General features: G+C 30.6%; 1 protein-coding gene across 4 annotated transcripts in view; it reads right to left on the minus strand.

Moving 5' to 3' along the window:
* LOC107456609 (CUGBP Elav-like family member 4) overlaps positions 1-22,188 on the minus strand; it is a 672,772-nt gene that overhangs the window by 561,354 nt on the left and 89,230 nt on the right. The gene's annotated exons all lie outside the window — the stretch shown is intronic.

The following is a 22,188-nucleotide window of genomic DNA, read 5'->3' on the forward strand; positions in this document are numbered from 1 at the left end:
ACCACCCCAATTAAAATGTTTTTCTCCAGTACCTGCTATTTAATTATTTAATTTCAAATAAAAATATTAATAAAATTAATACTTCAAATTTTAAATAGTTGTACCCTTAATATTAGTACCCTTTATTCTCAACAAAGTAAACGAGAAATATTAAAAAAAAATATATAGGGATTCTTTTTCGAAAAGAAACAAAGCAAAGAAAACAAGTAAAAGATTAAGAATTGTAACATAACTCCCTGTCTTTAAATTATTTCCACTCAAATAACATGTCATGATGAACAAAACATTAATACAAAGAAAAGTAGAAAAAGTATAAACTTTTTTGCTAATCACTGCTCAAAGGAACAAATTTTATAAAAATTAAAAAAAAAATATTCCTCAGTTCAATTATTTTCTATGCACGTGGTTCAAATTACGGGGAAGGTGCATCAACCATCTATTATGCACAATCCGAGTGGCAGTCACGTGGGGAGTATGGGATGATGTGGAGGGAGGCAAAGCAGGCATAAAATGACAGTTTTCTTTTTTATCATAAGAATCTTCTTCACTCTCCCCTCCCCTTTAGCCTTGTTACTGCAGTATTATTTAGCTCGGAAAACGGTTAGGGATAAATAGGGAAAAAGAAATAAAATTTTACTTTTGGGTAAAAAAAAAACTCATCCTCATATATTAATAAGAAATTGGATCCAATTTAATTTGAATAGAGCCAAACTATATTTATAATTTAAACACAAGACAAGTTTATGGTTTCAGTTGTCAAATAAAATATTTTTCATTGCGTAAGAAATACTAAATTGTGTAAATTGTGTTGAAAAATGCAAGCAAAAATGTCGAAAATTCGTTTTAAAAAAAAGAACAAAAATTATGTGCTTTATCGGGAATGTTGTATTACTTTAAGACTGCAACCTATTAAGATTATTTACTTCATATTGATTTACTTAGTTCATAGGGATTTAGTTTTTTCCTTACTTTTATTGTGAGTTTCTTAGCAGTTATAAAAAATACTGCTCAAAGGAATATTAATACTATAAAATATTTCCTTATGTGCTTTATGTTGCATATAAACATGTAATTAGATAATTAAAATTTATAGAATGCATAACTATATTTCAATAACTTGACAATTACCTTATAAAAAAATTGCGTATAAGGTGACGCCACTTTTGGTGTGGAAGTAACCTAAAAATCTTGAAGTAACCAAAAATAAGTTTGTATAACTTAAAGCAACATAAATTTCACCTTCTCTAAAAATATAATTGTCATTTCCCTTAATTATTAGAAGCTGCATTTGAATTTTTTTTTAATAATGGTGCCAATTTTTATTTTTCGTAAAGATACTTATTTTACTCTTTTTATGCATAAAAGTCTTCAAAATTAAGTATATATTTCATAATTATATTACTAAAATAAATATATCAAAATAAGCATAAATATTTTAATTTATTTTTTTTTTACCTCTTTTTTAATGAAGGCAAATTTCGATGAATATTATATATCTGCTTACAATTTGTATAATTGCAAATTAAACAAAGTATATCAAATGAAGTAGCAAATCAAATGAATAATGAAGAAACAAAAACAAACTCTTATAACGTAGAAAGGTTAAACTAATTTTGACTACCCAAAAAATGTATAATGTCTTTAGGGAATTTTAATGTCTTTGAAAACTTCTCACAAACAGTATTTTAAATTAAAATTTTTTAATGTTAATAGAACTTTTTTTTATTTGCATAAAGTTTCCAATTTTATTTTTTATCAAATAGCATGTATGTAAATAATGAATATATCGTAATTTTCACTAAAATAATTAATTTATTTCAAAACAAGTAAGTAAAATAAACTATTACATTAAATGCTATGAATGCAATAGCATATCTCAATAATAAATCAAAATGTTTCAATTAATTTTTGAAAATTATACTACATCATTACTATCAGATATCACGTGTTTTTTAATAATTACTTTTCTAATTAATATATATTGCTAATGGGAATAAATATAAAGATAATTGTCTGATTAATTACTAATAATTTAATAAATAATATATCGCGTTATGTTCCTGATTTTTTCTGTTTTCAGCTAAGCGTATTATTATACAGATTAACGCATTACACTTTTAGTACTTTTAATCACAATGTTATTTTATGATATTAATCGTATACATTTTAGTATTCATTACATTGTAATTAAATACAATTAAATGTAATAAATAGTATACATTGTATAAATCATATTTATGTTTATGTTATATTTTTATTAAAGTAAAAGACAAGAAATGAAGTATATATAATTAATTTAAAAGATTATAAGAATAAATTAATGCCGGCTTTTATTATGTGACCTCTTATGCAAATAAATTGTATTCATTAACAGATTAATATTTCAATAATTTTAATTTTCATTTTGAATAATCCTAACAAACCATCGAAACACCTCTGACTAACTTTATGTTCGAAGCATTAGAAGGAAAAATAAATATTAAATAAATATATATATACAAAGAGTGAAAGCACAGGTTTCAGTTGGGCAAATGTCCAAATGCGGTTGGTCCTGACCCACTCTTTGCTCTGGCAGAGCCTATTAAACGACAAACGACCCCCCATCTATCTTACTCATTTACAGTTCGCTGAACGTTCTAAAGGGGGGTGCTTTGTCTCAGGTATCTAACGAGGAAAATGTATATAAATATATATTTCATTCGACTGCCCCCTTCTCCTATCTAATTAATTTCAAGATGCGGACGTGTAGAAATTACTTCCTAATTTCCCGGCGGGTGTTGGAAGGATTATCAAACTAATTCAAGATTAAACTGAATTTGCGGAGTTGAAAATTTTATAATTAATTATTTAAAGTTTTTATTTGGTCTCAAATTTCTACTTCGGTAATTAAAAATAATGATATGCGTTTTGGATTTAAAATATTAAGGAGAAATTAGCTTGATTCTGATTTTCATGGTGTGTTTTGTTTATAATTCTGCGAATTTGGTTTTGATTTTACTTTCTTAATAAATAGAGTTTCGTGTTCGTTGCACAAATTTAATAAGGCTTTTATTATTGTTTTTCTCCATGGAAGTTTATTATGGTTAAATTTAATTTAATAAAAAAATATTAATTTAAGCGATTGACTATGTGGGAAAAACAATGTTTTTGAATGCTTCTCAAAAGTAACTTTGAACTATTTATTTAAAACTTCTTATGTCAAATTACGAAAGTAATGGCTATTTTATTAAGTTTTGGAAATCAACAAAATTTCTGTGTACATAAATTTGGCTATACCGGCAAGCCTCGCAACTACTGCGCTAAATGTAGATAACTTTAAATCAACTTATCAATGTTTTATTTAATTTAAAAAATGCCTGGCTCTAACACATACCGCTTGGTACAACCACAATCACTTGCAGATATATCAATTTAAAACTTTATAAACCTATGTTTAAGAGATAACCTTTTATGAAAACAAGTGATCCAAAATATGCTTTAAACGATTGACTATGTGTGAAACATACTGTGTTTTTTAATGTTTTGTAAAAGTAACATTGAATTGTTTATTTAAAAATTCTTAAATTGCAAAAGCATTGGCTATTTTTTTTTTAATTTTGTAAATCTACGAAATTTAAGCATACATAAATTTTACTATTCTGATATATTTGCTTATTACAGTGTTAAATATGAATGACTTAAAAATTATATTTTATGAAAAATTAATGTTTTGTATCATTTAAAAAAATATCTACCTGTCACATATGCTGTTTGGTGCAGCCGTAGCTAGCTGCAGATACACTATCCGGTCAAAAATATCCGGACACCCAGTGGTACGGACATAGAGAATACTGAGGCACGTATTAATATGATGTTGATCCCACTTTTGCATCGATGACCGCCTGCACACGTTTGGGAAGACTTTCCACCAGTTGTAGATAGGATGTCATAGGAATTGACTTTCAAGCTTCCATCACAGCTGAAGTGAGTGCTTGCAGTGAGAATAGTCGATTTGGTCGACTACGTAATCTGCTCTCTAATTCGTCTCAAAGGTGTTCTATGGGATTCAGATCGGAGCTCAGTGAATTCCAGTCCAGTTTTTGAACACCCATTTCGTCAAACCACATCTGTGCAAGCCTCGGTGACTTCCAAGCTTCCATCACAGCTGAAGTGAGTGCTTGCAGTGAGAATAGTAGATTTGGCTGGCTATATAATCTGCTCTCTAATTCGTCCCAAAGGTGTTCTATGGGATTTAGATCGGAGCTCAGTAATTCCAGTCCAGTTTTTGAGCACCCATCTCGTCAAATCACATCTGTGCAATCCTCGGCGACTTCCAAGCTTCCATCACAGCTGAAGTGAGCGCTTGCAGTGAGAATAGTCGATTTGGCTGGCTACGTAATCTGCTCTCTGATTCGTCCCAAAGGTGTTCTATGGGATTTAGATCGGAGCTCAGTGAATTCCAGTCCAGTTTTTGAATACCCATTTCGTCAAACCACATCTGTGCAAACCTCGGTGACTTCCAAGCTTCTATCACAGCTGAAGTGAGTGCTTGCAGTGAGAATAGTCGATTTGGCTGGCTATATAATCTGCTAATTCGTTCCAAAGGTGTTCAATGGGATTTAGATCGGAGCCCGGAGAATTCAAGTCCAGTTTTGGAGCACCTGTTTCATCAAACCACATCTGCGCAAGCCTCGGTGTGTGAATGGAACAGTTATCCTGCTGGAAGAGAAATTGACCTTCCTGAGATATTGCCACACAGTAGGGAGTGCAGCATTGTCCAGAATGCCCACTTACATCTCAGAGTTCATGTTTCCACCCACAGGAACTAACGGACCCAGGCCAAACCACGAGAAACACCCATCACACCACTTTGCTTCCACCACCATAACAACCGGATATCCGGATAGCTTTGACCAGATAGTGTATATAAATTTAAATCTTTCTAAATACATACATTGCTAGATAACCTTTCTTGTAAAAAAATGCAGCCATAACGCAAATTCAAAAGTATTGAGTTGCCTAATTTTAGTATTTTACTCACGAAATACATTTTGATTTATCGCATAATATTACTTTAATGCTTTTACGTTATTATCGGTAGTGTAATTTCAATAATAGCTAAACAAAACTCTAAATTTTTATCACACTGTTATCAGTATTACTAATAATGTTTTAAATCTAAAGTATAACTAATAATGATTTAAATCTTTTCGAAAGTTTTGAAAAACATTTACTGTATAATTGTTCCTTCTTTTAAAGTGACTCATTACCTCACTTGGTTAAACAAAATCGTTGCTATAAGTAAAGGTAAATAAACATCTTGATTGGAGTAAAATTAACGTAATTAATCAACACAGGATAAAAAAAAATTCCAAAAGTTTAGTAAGTATTACTTTTAATTTTCATTATTTAAAGCTAATGATAATTCTTTACTAACAATCGTATTTAAGTTAGAAACAAAACTGTAAATTGTATCTTATTATCATCTAGCAAAAAAGAATGCAACCAACATAACAAAACATTAACACTAAGAAAATGAGTAGCAATTTTAGTATAAAATGAAGATAAGTAATCAACCATATAGATAGTGGTTTAATTTCTATCCGAAAACTTATGAAGAAAAATATAGAGAGGATTTATTTTAGGTAATGGAGGAAATACAATATAAGTGGTAAATAAATGAAGAATGAATAAGAAGGGTCAAAATGTCTAATAATAATTACACGATAGATTCTTATATTCCCCATGAGGACAAAAGAAACGGAAATGGGGGGGAATTCCGTCCTGATAGGGAAAAATATGGGAAGTAAAGATGCATGCTGTCGGATATGATAATGATTCTTTAGATGTATTGGAGCACGATAGTGAAAGGCTCAGGTCACTTAGATATTTCGACTCATATCTTGATAAGGACTTATCACGCAGCAAGTAAAGAGATGGGACATATTCTTTTTTTGGCAATTTACCTAATGAAGATTTAAGAAAAATCAATAAAGACAGCTTGGAGGCAGGATTTTCGGAAAAGAATTATTCCAAACTGGTAACTAGGAAAGGAAAGAACAATCTTAGATATACCATTTTCCGCCACATTGCAGTTCACCAAGTGGAAATCTAAGTATTTAATATTTGATCTTACGTGTATATAAATGGAAAATCAAACAAACTGGATAGAATCTATCTGATTATGGGACGTGCTTCAAACCACCACTGGGATTCGAACCACTGTCCTTCACAATTATAGCTCGTTGTCTTGACTGCTGTGCCATAATGGCCGTTGGTCTCGAAATGGTATAGCCTTAACACTCATGAAACCCTGGCACACAATAAGCTGTTGCGTTTTTTATTTTTTTTAAAGCTGATTGCAACCATTTATTTAACTTGACAATATTTTTCAAATAGCTGCGGTGGCTCAGGGAATAGAGCGTTCGCCTTCCAATAAGTTGAGCCGGGTTTGAATCCCTGCGATGGCTGGTCGATACGAATTCCGCACATGATTTGCACTGACCACAGTGCTGACGAAAAATATCCCAGTGGTAGACTGATCGTGGGTTAGAGTCCCCTAGCCATCAGGCTAGCAGCTGGAGATTTGCGTGGTTTTTCTCTCCGTGTAACGCAAATGCAGGTTAATTCCTTCAAAAAGTCCTCCACAAAGACAAATTTCTCCCAATACTTAATCCAGGAGTTCCCTTGTCTTCTGGTTTGAATTCGAACTTATAAGGACTGAGTTGAACATTAGTAACCATAAACCCAAAAAATTGAGTCTGTTTGTCAACGACGATTACAAATTAAAATATTTTTCAAAGAATTAAAATACATAACCAAGGAAAGAGATATAGTATACGGCCTTTAAAATACGCTGTTTCCGGCTAAGGAAGTACTATACTTATGAAGTACGTTCACATTTTTCTTTGTGTTTAGGTTTTTTCCTAAAAAAAATTTGTGCAATAATCATGAAATTATAACTAGAAGAATTTGAGAGATTATTGCTCACAGTTCGCACCATCTTTCAAACTTTTCTTTCCCCTAGATAGCAGTTTTTCAAGAATGAAGCTAAATATTTTTCAATTAGATTTACTAGTGTTCTAATAGTAACCATTTATTCTATTTTACGGTCCTTCAAATAACTGAAATACATAATTAGCATAAAAAAAGAGCGTATTACGAATACCACAACAATTTTGCCTTAAAACAAATGCAATGTTTTTGAATTTGTGGCTTTATTTGAATTTAAAAAGTTAAAACAATTAAAGTTACTTTGCTGCTGAGTAATTTAAAATTATTGGATCCTTGGAAGTTTATAAAAAAATATTTTTGCGTAATTCATATTAATAGCTTTTTTAAAATACCCAAAGTGTTTTGTCTTCAAAAATAAAAAATTATTTATATTATTTAAAAAAAAATTTAAAAAATGCTATTAAAAAATAAAAAGTGACTTCTCTAAGTAAAAAGGTGGCTCTTTAGGGAATTTTTGCGGTACATTTTCAATCAACTAAGTTATGAAAGTTTACTGAAGAAAAAGTATTGTCCAACTACCTGAAATTGGTAAAATGTACCATGTTTCTGTCTCTAAGAAGAACACCAAAAAGCTTTATTTCTCCCAAGCACTTAGGTAATGATTTCAGTTAAATTAACCGTAAAATATAATGTTATAATAGGTGATAAAATTTAGCAAATGAGACAAAATTTGACAGCTTTATCATGATGGTTTACAGCATAGCAGAAAAATCATTTATTTTGGTTAAACTTGCTGTTCAATTTTGTATTTTATACTAAATGTTTGGTAATAAAAACTGTTTTGAAAGTCAAAATTTCTGGTAAACCATTGCAATTTAACCGAAAAACTTATCGAATTAATGAATTATAAATTAATATAATATCTTTCGAATTTATTACTCGAATTATGGCTTTTTTACCAGAAATTAAATTTTTTTTTACCATACAGTACCGAAATTTGATCAGAATATTTCTCTACATGTAAACTAATAATCTGGGTAACTAAATTCTGTGGTAGTAACAGTTTTTTTTTCAAAATACCCTAGTTAAATCTTTTAACCAAAAACTGGGCTCATCATATAATTAATACGCCAAGTTTTATATATCCAGTTTAATATATCCAGGTCGAAATGTGCTACTTACTCTTTGCAACTTCGTGAGTAATGTTTCAAATGCCATAATATTTAAGAATGAGTTTAAATATTACTTGTAATGTTTTTGATTTATTCAAATAAAATACTATTGTGTAGCATATTTTTTCTTAAAAAAAGAAAGAATATTTGTACACATTATCTATTTCAATGTTCCTACCCCCTACATGTTTCAGTATTGTACAATAATAATTACTAAATCGGAATAATACTTCTGAAATCTATGAAGTGAGTCAAAACTATTAACTAGGAAATAGAAAGAACAATCTTAAAGATTCCATTTTCTTTCAGATTGCAGTTTACCATGTGGAAACTTAAGAACCTAATATTTAATTTTAGCAGCATCAAAATGGAAACTCAAACAAACTGGTATCCATTTATTTGATTATGGGACTTTACAGATTGGTCAAAACACTGTCCTTCACAATTATAACTCCTTTCCTTGTCCACTGCGTCACTGTGCATATTTAAAAAGACGAGATATGGATAGCATTTATTTCTCTCCTTTTTTACCAATTTCATCCTAAATTAAATAAAATGTAGACCTACATGAAAGGCAAACAATTCTTTTTCTTTGTATGTATTCTAAGTTTAAAGTATGAGAATAGTTCTTAATAAGCCTTAACGATGGTCGCAAACATTAAATGTAAAACGTATTCTAAAAAGTTTACTTTTTTTATTCGAATTGTTTAAATCATCTTGCATGCACAAAAGTAAAAGTTTTTCACATATAAATGAAAGACAAACATACAATAGGTAGAAAAAGTTCTTTTCATACTGCAATCCGAAAAAGTTTAAATTTAATTCTATTCTTTAGGGAAAAGGAAAAAAAAACTCATTAGGGCAACTAAAATGTTTAAAAAGAAATTATTATTATTTTACCCAAGTCTTATACATTTTTCTTCTACTTCTTTAGCGAATCATTGTTTCATTACAAACGTACAAAAACCGAAAAAAAAATTCTTTAATTTCGTAGGCCTACACCACCGAAACTCATCTTTAAAATCACGTACGAAATTCTCTTAAGCACGAAATAAGAGAAAATAAGAACGATAAAAAAAAACGAATTATCTTCTTTTCTTAAGCATTTTTACTCAAGCAGTTGCAGCAGCAGTTAGAGCTAGGCAGCAACAACAACAACTCGCGGGACATAAATTCAAAAACGGTAAAATGTGCCAAAGAAATTATTTCGCGAGCGCGAAAATCTTTATTCTTCAATTCGGGTCAACAATGTTGAAGAAAGAAAAAAAGTTGAAAAGAAATTTTAGGCTCAGTGCCAGCTTCAATTTCTAGGTTTTTAAGGGAGAAAAAGTGATGAAGAAAGAAGGGAGGGGGGGATGAAAAGGCTTGAAAAAATGTGAAAATGTGGCTGCGATGTAGATAGGGGAGGGAAAAAGCAGGGAAAATTAAACCATGTGAGTGAAATTTTAAATTCTGCTTAGGAAAACCATTCGCATCACTTTATGTGGGAGATTTTTTTTTATCTTCTTTTTCCCTACCAAAACCTGTTGGAATTTTGTTATGATGAATGCATTAGAGAATCGATAAGAAAGCTGTAGATATTCGTTATTTTTTAAAATCTCCATAACCATCTGGTGGTAAATATTTTTTTATCCGCTTAATTTAAACTGAAAGTTTACTTTCAGTTTAAATTATTATACCAAACTTTCTTTTTAAAACAAACATTAATTTAAAATCCGTAATACTGATATAAAATAAAGAATCAAAATAATTGTGTCTAAATAATTGTTTTACCTGCATGAGATGAAAACTCTCTTTATGTATGGAAATTTTGTTTTAGCATAATGCCATGCAGTCAACCTGATTAAATTGTTGAACTATTATGCCATTTTAAATAGAAAAATAAAGACGTAACTTTTTTTTTTACTTCCTTTATATTTTAAAAACTAACTAATTTTTAAAACTAACTAATAATAATAATATATAAATAAATATAATGATTTTTATTTCATAGGTGCTTATTTTTTTGCTTAATAACTAGTTGAAGTTCATAAATATATACTATACTCTAGCCAAGAACAACGTTTGGAAGTGAAGAAAATGCGACGTACTTTTTTATGGACATATTCCTACTTCAGTAAAAAATAATAAATATTCATAAAGAAAAAATTGCTTAACTTTTGCTCTACCCATTAGTTTATTCATTCAGTTTTATGCATTCTCATCCGATGAGTTTTGAGAATAGGCGCCTATTTTTGAGCACTGCAAAACATTTTGCCTTTTTTCCACCTCTTATAACTTTTAAAACTATTCTTTGCACTCTGAAGTCCTCACTTATTTTTTGCCTCTTGATCTTCTTAATATTTTGTGATTTTTTTAAAAGTTTTTTCATGTTGTACCACTACTTATTTTTTCGTTGATAAGGATATTTGTCGATTTCTTACAATGAATCAAACCTTCTTTATGAGTCATGTTGCGAAATTTAAAAAAAACGTTAAACAGAAACTAAATGATAATTAGATTAACCTACTAAAAGCCAGTTTAAATTTAAAAATTATTGCAATATCACACAAAATTTATAGTATGTGGCACTTATTAGCTAAATAATTTTTAAAATATAAGAAGCGTAAGTTTGGTCAAGCCTCGAGTGTGATTAAAACTCCCAAGATTTCCCAGAAAAGTTAAATTTTGCTATTGGTAATTACGAGAGTATAAAGATACATCTATGGGTGTGAGCTACCAACAGTGCCATTTACTAGTGAGAGGGAGTTGAATAGTTGCAGTGGTAACTACGCAGAGATGCCAACTGCTCCGGACACGCCAAAATAATTTAAAAAGCGGTAAATAACTACAAAGTAAATTTTGTTATTATTTGACTATTTTTGGTTGCTTTTTAAAAGGTTTAGCATAACTTAAGTACTAAGAAGTGGTGAATTATATAAGCCTACGAATTATTTAGAAATAGTGGTGGTTAAAAATCTACTAAATCGAATTTATTAAACCAAGAATCACACTTGATAAACTACCACTTTAAAATATATATTTGCTGTCCGGAGCAAGTTGGCATCTCTGACTACGTTGCACATACATAAGTAGGTATCTAAAATTCGTAAGTTTATAATGGCTTTAAAAGAAAAATATGAAAAAATTCAATTAAAATAAACAATGAGTAAATAATCCTATCAATAAATTACAGCCCGATCTATGAAATTAAAAATATTTATTCTATGTGTTGAAAGCATAGTTATACATAAAGACATAAAATAAGCAAATATAGGAAAGGAAGAAAAGAGAAAGAAAAAAACAAGAAAACTCTTTCTTCTGGTAAAAACATTCCTCAAACTGCTTCATGCAGCTTACCAAATCTTTAAGTAAGATATTATCAATCTGAGCTATATAATATGGTCACATTTTATTCTCATTTTCGCAGGCATAGTTACTCAAAGGCATAAAATAATTGGATTTGGATCTATGATCTGAGAGTTTTAAGAAACGTTCCTGAATAAAATAAGGAATGACTAAAGCAATCCAATCTTGAAAAATGACAATAAAAATGTCTGCTTTGCAAACCAGATGGTAATGTTTTTATTTTGGATATAGCTGAAATTATGTGCTTAAAAAAATTGACAGACCAAACGGACATAGCTTAAAAATTCCCATTAAAAAAGTTTGTACAAAGCGCAATGTTGAACCATGAGCTCGAATTTTTAAATCTTAAGTTCTTCTTGGCGAGGATGCGTACTAAATCAATATTCATAAGACTACGATTATTTTTTTACTCGTCGTTAAACAGTCTAACCAATTTTTAAAGTTTACTGCTACCAATGTTCAACTTCGTAGCCTTGTAATTTTGAACAGCAGACAAGGAAATTCCTGGATCAAGTATTGAGAGAAATTTGCATTCGTGGAAGACTTTCTTAATGGAACTTACCCGCATGTGCCTTACTTAGAGAGGAAAGCCACGAAATTTTCCAACAGTTAGCCTAGCAGCCATGATCTCTCTGCCATTGAGGATATTTCATGACAGAACTGTGGTTGATGTGAATATAGTGGGCAATTCGTATCGACCGACCATAGCTGGGATTTGAACTCGGGTTACTTCATTGGGAGGTGAGCGCTATATCTCCTGAGCCTCCGCGGCTGAAGTCTACAAATTATTATTCATTAAGTTGAATTAATTATTCTTTTTTTTTCAATGCAAGTCATAACAGTAGTTTAAGAAACATACTCAAATACTATGCTTGTTTTCTTTATAGCTTTGGTTATTTTCCTAATCTCGCATATTGAACTATGTCTAATTTTTGCATGTTTTCTGAACTGCCCAATTTTTTCAACCATTATTTAATATTGTGTACATTTCTTATACTCGAATTTTCAGCGAAGTTCATTTTTTGAAAAACTCATTTAAATGCATGTCCCTTCGGCAATATTTACCACTCTTTTGATCAAATGACGGTAATTTTTGGATGACTAATTACTCACTGTATTCCGTCATTTTACTACTGGTAACTGACAGTGAAGTGCCAAAGTTTTTGCCATTCTGGCAGATATGAATTAAGCTATGCCTGCTTTTCAAAATCTTCATATCAAATAATAGCGAATTTCTTAAACTATCATTATCAGTTATGTTTTTTTATTCTATAATTCCGTTCATTGCTTCAAAAGGGCTACAGATAAATTCATTTTTAATTTTAATATCAATCTCCAATTTTAGGTACGCTCATTACTTTAAGTGGGCTATTACAGCTATGTCCATTACTGCTATGCCCGAAATAAAATGTTAACAAATATACTAACATAGTATTAATTTCGAATAAAGCATTCCCGTAACTTCCCACTGAAGTTCAGGAGGCTCATGGGAGTAAAAGCTCCACAATTTCCTGGCAAACAACATAATGGTGGAAATGTGTTCAGCATTGTGCTTCGACCACCTTTCTTTACCAGCCAAGCTGGTAACTCATCAACTTGAAGCAGAGTGGAATTCAAGCCACTACCGTGGATCGAACCTCATTTCTTCACAATGACAGCTGAGTGTCTTAACCACTGAGGTATCGTGACGCATTAATTTCAATTAACTAACATACTAATCAGATAAAAAAAAGCGAAGTACGCGTTTATCATATTTCCTGCTCAAATAATGACATAAAAGCTTAAATTCATGCGTAGAACAAAATAAGTAAAATCTCTCGATTCTGGTAAAAGCAGAACTCAAGATTCCACTAGCAACTTACCAAACTATAATTACAAGGTTCCGAGAAATTACCCATCGGACATAGCGAAACGGCATTTTCTTTGTTTTCTTTGGAGGAAATTGAAACAAAATACCCGGCAGAGACAAACTGACAGAAGGACCCGCAGCAGCACCTGTGCAAGCTTTTAAGACGCAAGGGGTGCAACATGTATTGGGTCACTCAGTATGGCTCAGGGCCAAATAACCGTCCATTCTTAACGGATTGAAACGGGCTACACACATTTCTCATAAAGAACTGCGATCCATCATAAGAATGGGAAGAGAAGATTAGTGGCTCAAGTCGAAGTGTTATTCTTGGATCAGCAGAGTTTTTCTTGTCTGTTACAAGTTATTTGGACTTTGGTATTTTATTTTTTTTTAAAGAACTTAAGACTTCAAATTTTATTTTTTGTCCGGAATATTGAAACAATACATCTTTTCGTGTTTATTTTCCTGAGAGAATATTTATGACCAAAATGAAATAGAAATAAATATGTGTTGCATGTTTCGAGAGACGAAAAAACAAGTAAATATTTTCCGAAAGCATAGTATGTATTTCCATTATTTTAAGAGCAAAAGAAATAAAGAGAAGGTATGAGAAGTTGATATGCGTATAGTTCGAGATAAAAGAAAATATGAAAGAAATTGATAGATATAATCTAATAAGAAAAGAAGTATTGATAGATTCAAAAATTAATAGACATAATCAGATAAAGAATATTTTAGAAAGAAGTTTATAAAGATTTTATTAGTAAAGCAGATAATAGATAATTTGTAATAAGCACAGATAAAGATAATGTAAGTAATTAGATAAGAATTATCTAGGAATAGTTAAAAATAATAAATAATTGATCGATACCACATGAAACTCAAGCAATTAAAATATTATAATATTTTAATATTTTAGTTATATTACATATTATATATATATTTTTTATATATGTTTTATCAATTATAATATTTTTACCTTAATTGTAAAAAACACATAAATTAAATGCACCATTTTGTAAAGTGGAAGCATCATAATTTAGTTTCAGCCCTGCATAATGCTTGTTCTTAAGTAAACAAGCAATAAGACAACTTCAGCTGCTTGTATTTTACTAGGAATTTAAATGGCACTTGCTTAAGTTTATTTGGAAAATTGTTTAGAAACTAAATATTGATAGAAAGTGCTGGCTAAATAATATATTAAGTGATAAAAACTTTGTGTTAGGGACCTGTTATGATCCAGAAAGCTACAGAAAATTTGTTTTCAGAAATCTTAATTTCTATGTGTTCCGCAATCGCTTTTCTTAATATATTTCGAGTGAGAATGCTTGTCAAAAATGAAAACTTATTTGTTGCAAATTAACAGTAAAAGGAAAAAAATTTTAAAAAAAAGACACTATCGAAATTTAAAGAATAACGGCTGCTAAAAACTTGAACATAAACATCGTAACCAGTTTTTAGCTTCTGGTGAAAACAGAGAGGAATTAATAATTAAAATTAACTAAAATACCCCCAGTTTGATCAAGCAATCAAACGGGTTTTAAAAATTTTAACCAGAGTTTATTAATGACTTAGCGAATTTCGCTAGAATTTTACTGTTATTGAACACCACGTTTAATAGAATAGACATGAAATTATAAAATTGATTGTATCGGATAAAGAACTAAAGTTAAATACAATTTGACGATTTTATTTCATAATAAGTATATTATATTTATTCTCAGATATGTAGACGAATTATCTATGTATAGACGGAAATTCAGTTAGTAGAATGACATAAAATTTGATAACTTTTGTCTAAGAACTTGAATATACTTTGGTTTTATGGAAAAATTAAGGATATTCTATGCTGCCTTAAGTTTATATTTTTTAAATACTTATCAAAAATAAAGAGTTTTCACATTGAAGTCTCAGTCGCTAGTTGATGTTAAAACGAGGAAAGAGCTAAAATGTTATCGAAATCTGACTGATTACAGATGAAAAATGTGTGAAACATCAAAATCTGCTTCGGGATACAGAGAGGAAGTTCAAAAACGATTATGAAGACTTTCTAGTTTCAACCAGCAATCAAACTGCCTTTGATGCAGTGCACAACCATTTTCTTTATTTGTTGCCAGATTTCGAGAGTGTTTCTATTTATATATATTTTTTTTTATTTCCAATGAGCTGCACAATCGGTCTTGCCGATGAGCAGACCTACCCTTAGGAAAATTTGCCATAGGTTTGCCATAAAAAAATGCCATAGGATATTCCTATGGGGTTTTGCCTATGGCAAAAATTTTGCCATATACGTATGGCAGAATTTTTCCATACATGTATGGCAAATTTTTGCCATAGGCAAAACCCCATAGGAATATCCTATGGCATTTTTTTNAAAGAGAAGGTATGAGAAGTTGATATGCGTATAGTTCGAGATAAAAGAAAATATGAAAGAAATTGATAGATATAATCTAATAAGAAAAGAAGTATTGATAGATTCAAAAATTAATAGACATAATCAGATAAAGAATATTTTAGAAAGAAGTTTATAAAGATTTTATTAGTAAAGCAGATAATAGATAATTTGTAATAAGCACAGATAAAGATAATGTAAATAATTAGATAAAGATTATCTAGGAATAGTTAAAAATAATAAATAATTGATCGATACCACATGAAATTTAAGCAATTAAAATATTTTAATATTTTAGTTCTATTATATATTTTATATATACTTTTTATGTATGTTTTATCAATTATAATATTTTTACTTTAATTGTAAAAAACACATAAATTAAATGCACCATTTTGTTAAGTGGAAGCATCATAATAATGGTTTTAGCCCTAGATAATGTTTGTTCTTAAGCAAACTAGCAATAAGACAACTTCAGCTGCATTTATTTCAGTCGGAATTTTAATGACACTTGCTTAAGCTTATTTGGAAAATCGTTTAGAAACTAAATATTGATAGAAAGTGCTGGTAAAATAATATATTAAGTGATAAAAACTTTGTGTTAGAGATCTGTTATAATCCAGAAAACTACAGAAAATTTGTTTTCTGAAATCTTAATTTCCATCTGTTATGCAATCGCTTTTCTTAATATATTAAAAGTGAGGATGCTTGTCAAAAATGAAAACACATTTGTTGTAAATTAACATTAAAGAGAAAAAAAAATTTAAAAAAAGACTATCGAAATTTAAAGATTAACAGCTGCTAAAAACTTGAGCATAAACATCGAAACCAGTTTTTAATTTCTGAAGAAAACTGAGAAGAATTAATAATTGGTCAACTAAAATAATTGGTCACCCCCCCCCCAGTTTGATCAAGCAACCAAACAGGTTTTAAAAATTTTAACCAGAGTTTATTAATGATTCAGCGAATTTCGCTAGAGTTTCACTGTTATTTAACACCAAGTTTAATAGAATAGACATAAAATTATAAAACTGATTGCATCGGATAAAGAACTAAAGTTAAATATAATTTGACGATTTTATTTTATAATAAATATTTTTTTCAGATATGCATGAAAATTATGTATGCATTGATGAAAATTCAATTAGTAGAATGACATAAAATTGGATAACCTTTGAGATGAAAAATGTGTAAAACATCAAAATCTACTTCAGGACACAGAGAAGAAGTTCAAAAACAATTATGAAGACTTTCTAGTTTCAACTAGCAATCAAATTACCTTTGATGCAGTGCACAACAATTTTTCTTATTTCTGTTGCCAGATTTCGAAAGTGTTTCTACTTATTTATATAATCACTTGCAACTGCAATATATACACTTTGTCCCTTTTATGAGGATTATATGTTAAATATAGTATTCCTGGAGCACCGAGTATGTTACATTACACATGACACGCTACCTGTGAACGCCATCCGAGTTTTGAGAGATTTTTCTTAAATATTAAGAGGATTCCACGAGGACTCAGTAGAGCGTTTGCCTGCCTATGTGTTGATTCAGGTTCAAATCCCAGTGGTGGCTGGTGGATACTAACTTTGCTCTCAGGTCGCACCGACTACAGTGCTGCCATAAAATATCCTCAGGACGTGATCAGGAGTAACGGATCAGGAGTTAAAATCCCCTTGCCGTCTGGCTAACTGTGGGAAGTTCACGCCTCCATTTTACGACACAAATACAGGTTACTTTAATCAAAAAGTCATCCACGAAGACTAGTTTATCCCAATGCTTGGTTCAGGAAACCCATTGTCCTCTGGGTTGTGTTAGAAATTGCAAAGCAACGGAATAAAACATTAATAATGCATTAATAGTAGCAAACTCAAACTGAATTTAAGCAAATTAAGTTCACCACGAGTTGTTAATTTACTACCGCTGTAAATATTGTGGGGAGCTACTGCTTTTTTTTGTCACCTTATATGATACTCATGCTTTTTCTTCGGTTTTGGAAAACAATAATAGAGAGAGAAAAATATCTCACTGATACAGCAAAACTAAAAAGAAACTTTGTATAATAACGGAAGCTCATTTTTATGCCACTAATCTTTACTGTAATAAGCAAAATGTATTTATATTCCATATTTCAACTAACCGTCCATGAAAATATAATTTCATAAAGAAAAAGTATTTTTCTCGTGTCAAGTTATTCATGTAGACGGCATGGATACCATACCATGCAATTTTCTTTAAAAAAATAAGGATATCTCGGGGAGTTAGAAGAATATATTTCTTTATTTTTTTCTTTTTTATCCTTGAAGGGTATTTTCTATTATTCCCGTTTTTCATTTTTTTTCTTTTTCTTTTATCAATACATGCGTTTGATTTTGGAAAAACAAAATAGACCAGCGAGGCTTTAAAAAAATATCTATTTTAGAGGGATATAGGAAAACTTTTCTTTCAAAGGATTTAAAAAGAACTAGAATTTGGAGAAAAAAAAAGCACAAGAAACGAGGTCGATACAGAATTTAAAATAAGCTCTTTAAGTCCAAATCTGTATTCAATTGATTCCAACAAGGCCCGCTTTCAATTTTCTGATGGAAATGTCACTGCATCACAAGGTTTACCAATTTTACGATAAACGACTTTTCTGTATGGAATCTCTGCTTTTCGCAATCTATTTAACCACTTTCTTAAAAAAAATGGAATGGAAATGGAAAATTCAAAAAGAGCGAGTTCATATTTATGCTAGACATATCATATTGTGATAAACATCATGCAGCTCAGGCTAAAAATATCTGTGTATAAAAATAATCTTTGTTCAGTCTAGCTATAATATTCATTTGGATTGTCTGATTTGATTTTAAGACTCTAAACTTTACGGGGTAAGAAAACATGTTGCATTTAACATTTTTTTTTAAACAAATTTTCATGGTTTCAAGGTTCAAAGTTTCCGTATCTTATGCAATATTGAAGTATTTTGAAAAGGTTTTTTATAATGTTTGTAACCCATCGACGATGCGCCAAGCAACACTAAAACCTTAATTCATTGATACTAAAAATCTAAACCCTAATATTTAGAGCGAGCCGACCAGATGGCGGAGTGGTTAGCGTGTCTGACTCCGGAGCCGATGACTGCGGGTTCGAATCCCGCTCATGGCATGGATGTTTCTTTCGCTCTCTCTGTGTTTTAAGTCCCTTCTTCTGTGTGATTGTGTAAATGTAACCCATCCTATAAACAGGTTTGTGGTTGTGCAAAGTGGGCGACGCTACTCCACCGCCGTGGCTTAGCCATAGGTGTTCACTGGGTAATGATAAGAGAGTAGCAATTCTGACATTTCTGAGGCCAATGGGAAATAAACCCAAGTGCCCGCCAGTAACCAAAAAAAATATTATTTACAGCAATTCTTTCTTACACTCAGTTAAGGTAATATTTCTGCTACGTTCCCAAATTACTTTAAAATTATCTCTCTAAAATAATGCAAAAAGTGCAGGTTCTACTTGAATGTAAACATTGCTAAATTTAACAGGGGTTTTTTTTCGAAGAAGTAGTGATACTTTATTTACGTCACAGTAGAGTTGCACAATGAGCTGAGGGGCATCCTCGAGGATTATCCGAAGACATGTCATCACAAATTTCTTCTCTTCAGAAAGAATGACTCCATTGCTTTGTTTTCGGACATCCTGTGTGTGAAGTCAAACACTTTACAATAGAAGAGTTTAACGATGACCGATATCACGCATCCTAAGTCCCTTTGCAGATTGATCAAAATGGTCACCCACCCACTCACTTACTGTAACCTGCTCATGCTTGACTTCAGTGATTTACTGAGAATCTTGTCTTAATATCAGTTCCCTGTGGGGCAACAGTTTAAGGCTGAAGCAAATTTACATGATATCATGATTCCAAATAACAATGTTTTGTCAAAATGTTGAACTATTCTTATTGTGAAATCAAGCAAATAATTAATACTTAATTAAGTTCCATAATTACTTTTCATAAGACTGTACCCTTCAAAGAATTATCAACCTCAAAGATTTATATTTTTATTCCATTCTAGCAGTATTAAAAATTCTTCCTGTTACGTTTTGGAAAAGTTTAAAAAATAGATCTCAAGCACAATAATAAGAAAGTTAAGACTAGGACACCGCAAAATCATCTTAGACGCAGCGCAACTGCGTTAGAAGTTTTTTTTATTTTTTATTATTTATTTCATTTAACGGAAGGCACTGAACTTTCGTTCATTTGCCTTGGAAGATGTTGGAAGTATTGCTCTTCCATGTTACCTGGTGGGCACATGTGAACCTTAGTTACGAAAGTGAACCAACATTACCCACGCCACACTGCCACAGATACACGCTCATAGAGTGGGTCATATTCACACATCACACAACAAAGGACAACACTATCAATGCCCTGAGCGGGATTCAAATCCGTAACCAATGGCTTCGCAGGCAGGCACGCTAACCGCACGGCCACCTAGCAGGCACAGCGTTAGAAGTGATGATATATACATTTTTTAAAAGCAAATAAGTACAGAATATAAGAAACTCAAAATTTAAATTAATTTAAGAATTAGATTTGATGTTTAAGGTTAAGGTTTAAAGTCTTTACTAAACCGATGTAGATAATCTGATAAATCGATTTTATTAAACTGTTCAATAATAAACTAATTTTCACGTATAATAAATTATATTAATTTCTATAAAAGAAATATTAAAATTTTAACTGAACTTCTGTGAGAAAGAGAAACATTTGTATGACTTTCTTCGACACTGAAGGAAAAAAATCATTTCCGTTCAAAATAAATTTTCGAATTACTCCTCGAAGTGATAAGATTTTCTTCCTGCTGCATTAAGGGGTAATGTGTTTCCTTAAGTTATTTGGTTTTATATTCTTTCCTCGTTCGTTTCTACAGTCTGAATCGAAACTGTTTCGTCAGATCTTGAAGAGCACTACAGAAAAATTCGAGTCAGGCATCTTTTTCTGTTCGAAAATACAAAAAAAAGAAGGCCCTCACGCACTTCCAATTTCGAATTGAATCAATTTGTATAGAAGCTTAAGAGATTGCAAATGCGCCAAGTGTGTTTGATTCAACTTGCTCCATTGAAATCAAGGTGACTCTCAAAAATTGAAGCTTGCGTTGCTTTGATTTCCTACTTTGAATAAATTCCCGTGAAAAGCCGTTTGATTATTTGCTGTGAAGAATAAAAGTAATATGAACTTTCGAAAACATCTGATACAAAATAACTAATTTTTATTGCTTCCAAATTATACTCGATTAAAATACACTATTATTGACAAATTACTACAATATTTTATACATTATTCGATTATCAATTTTAAGTAATTAATAGGCTGAAGAACTGAAAATTCCATTCGTCTATTTTATTTTCATCACACAGACATACGCCTAATTTGCTTAAATTGCAATAAAAATCCACATTAGTCTTTCCGATATTTATCTGAATAATCGCAAATCCCATATGTTGGTGACAATTGTTGAAATTGTCACCAACACGAATATTTCCTATAACCGATAATTTCCGAATTTTAATTTCGGGATATAATGCTAAAAATTTCGATATTTAACTATATATTGTTATATTTTCCAACAATATTTTCATTACTCAAATTTTATCAATATTCACAATATATTATCGTTCCCCATAATTATTACTGAGTATAAAATTATGTTATGGTACCGATAATAATCGTGGTACGCTACAATTACAGCTAACAATAATTATTGTGATATTATCAATATTAATTGTTATCGTAAGTGATCTTGATATTACAGTATTGAACACTATTGTATTTAACACATGAAAGCAAATTTGCCGTAGTATTTTGTTCGTAAATTTCGTGTTCAAACTTATTGATATTCTGCTTCTACTAAACATTGTACACTCTGTAGTTTTCTCACCTAGATAAGAGAGTACGGGTTGGTTTACCATATGAAATCTTTTATAAAAGCAAATTTGATGCAAAATATTAAATTTCATTACGTTTTGAATAGGGTTGAGTTCAGAATTATTGGAATGGAGCATGGATTTAAGTATGTCTAGCTATAAAATAAGCATTTGAGAGTAAATTATCCCATCTGGTAATGGAGATACGAGTTTTAGTCAAAAATTCAATTATGAACACGAAGTTGTTGCAAGATTCATTTCCAAAATTACATCATATTTTGAGTAGTACTTAGTTCAAACTTACGGATTACGAAAATGGAGTGATAGTGTGGACTTGTTGCAAGATTTAATTCTTAAATTATGTCATATTTTGAGTTGCACTCATTTCAAACTTACAAGAAAGCAAAATATAGAATGAATTCGTTTCAAAATTTTACTTACCATGTTTTGAGTCGTACTTAATTCAAACGTACAGAAATACTGAAATGGAATAAATTTGTTGCAGAACTTTACTCTTAAATTTCATCCTATTTTGAGTTGTGCTTAAACTTAGTAATTAACAATTCAACTTAAATTTCGTACTTAACAACCTC

This window comes from Parasteatoda tepidariorum, chromosome 4, assembly GCF_043381705.1.
Source record: "Parasteatoda tepidariorum isolate YZ-2023 chromosome 4, CAS_Ptep_4.0, whole genome shotgun sequence".
Lineage (NCBI taxonomy): Eukaryota > Metazoa > Arthropoda > Arachnida > Araneae > Theridiidae > Parasteatoda > Parasteatoda tepidariorum.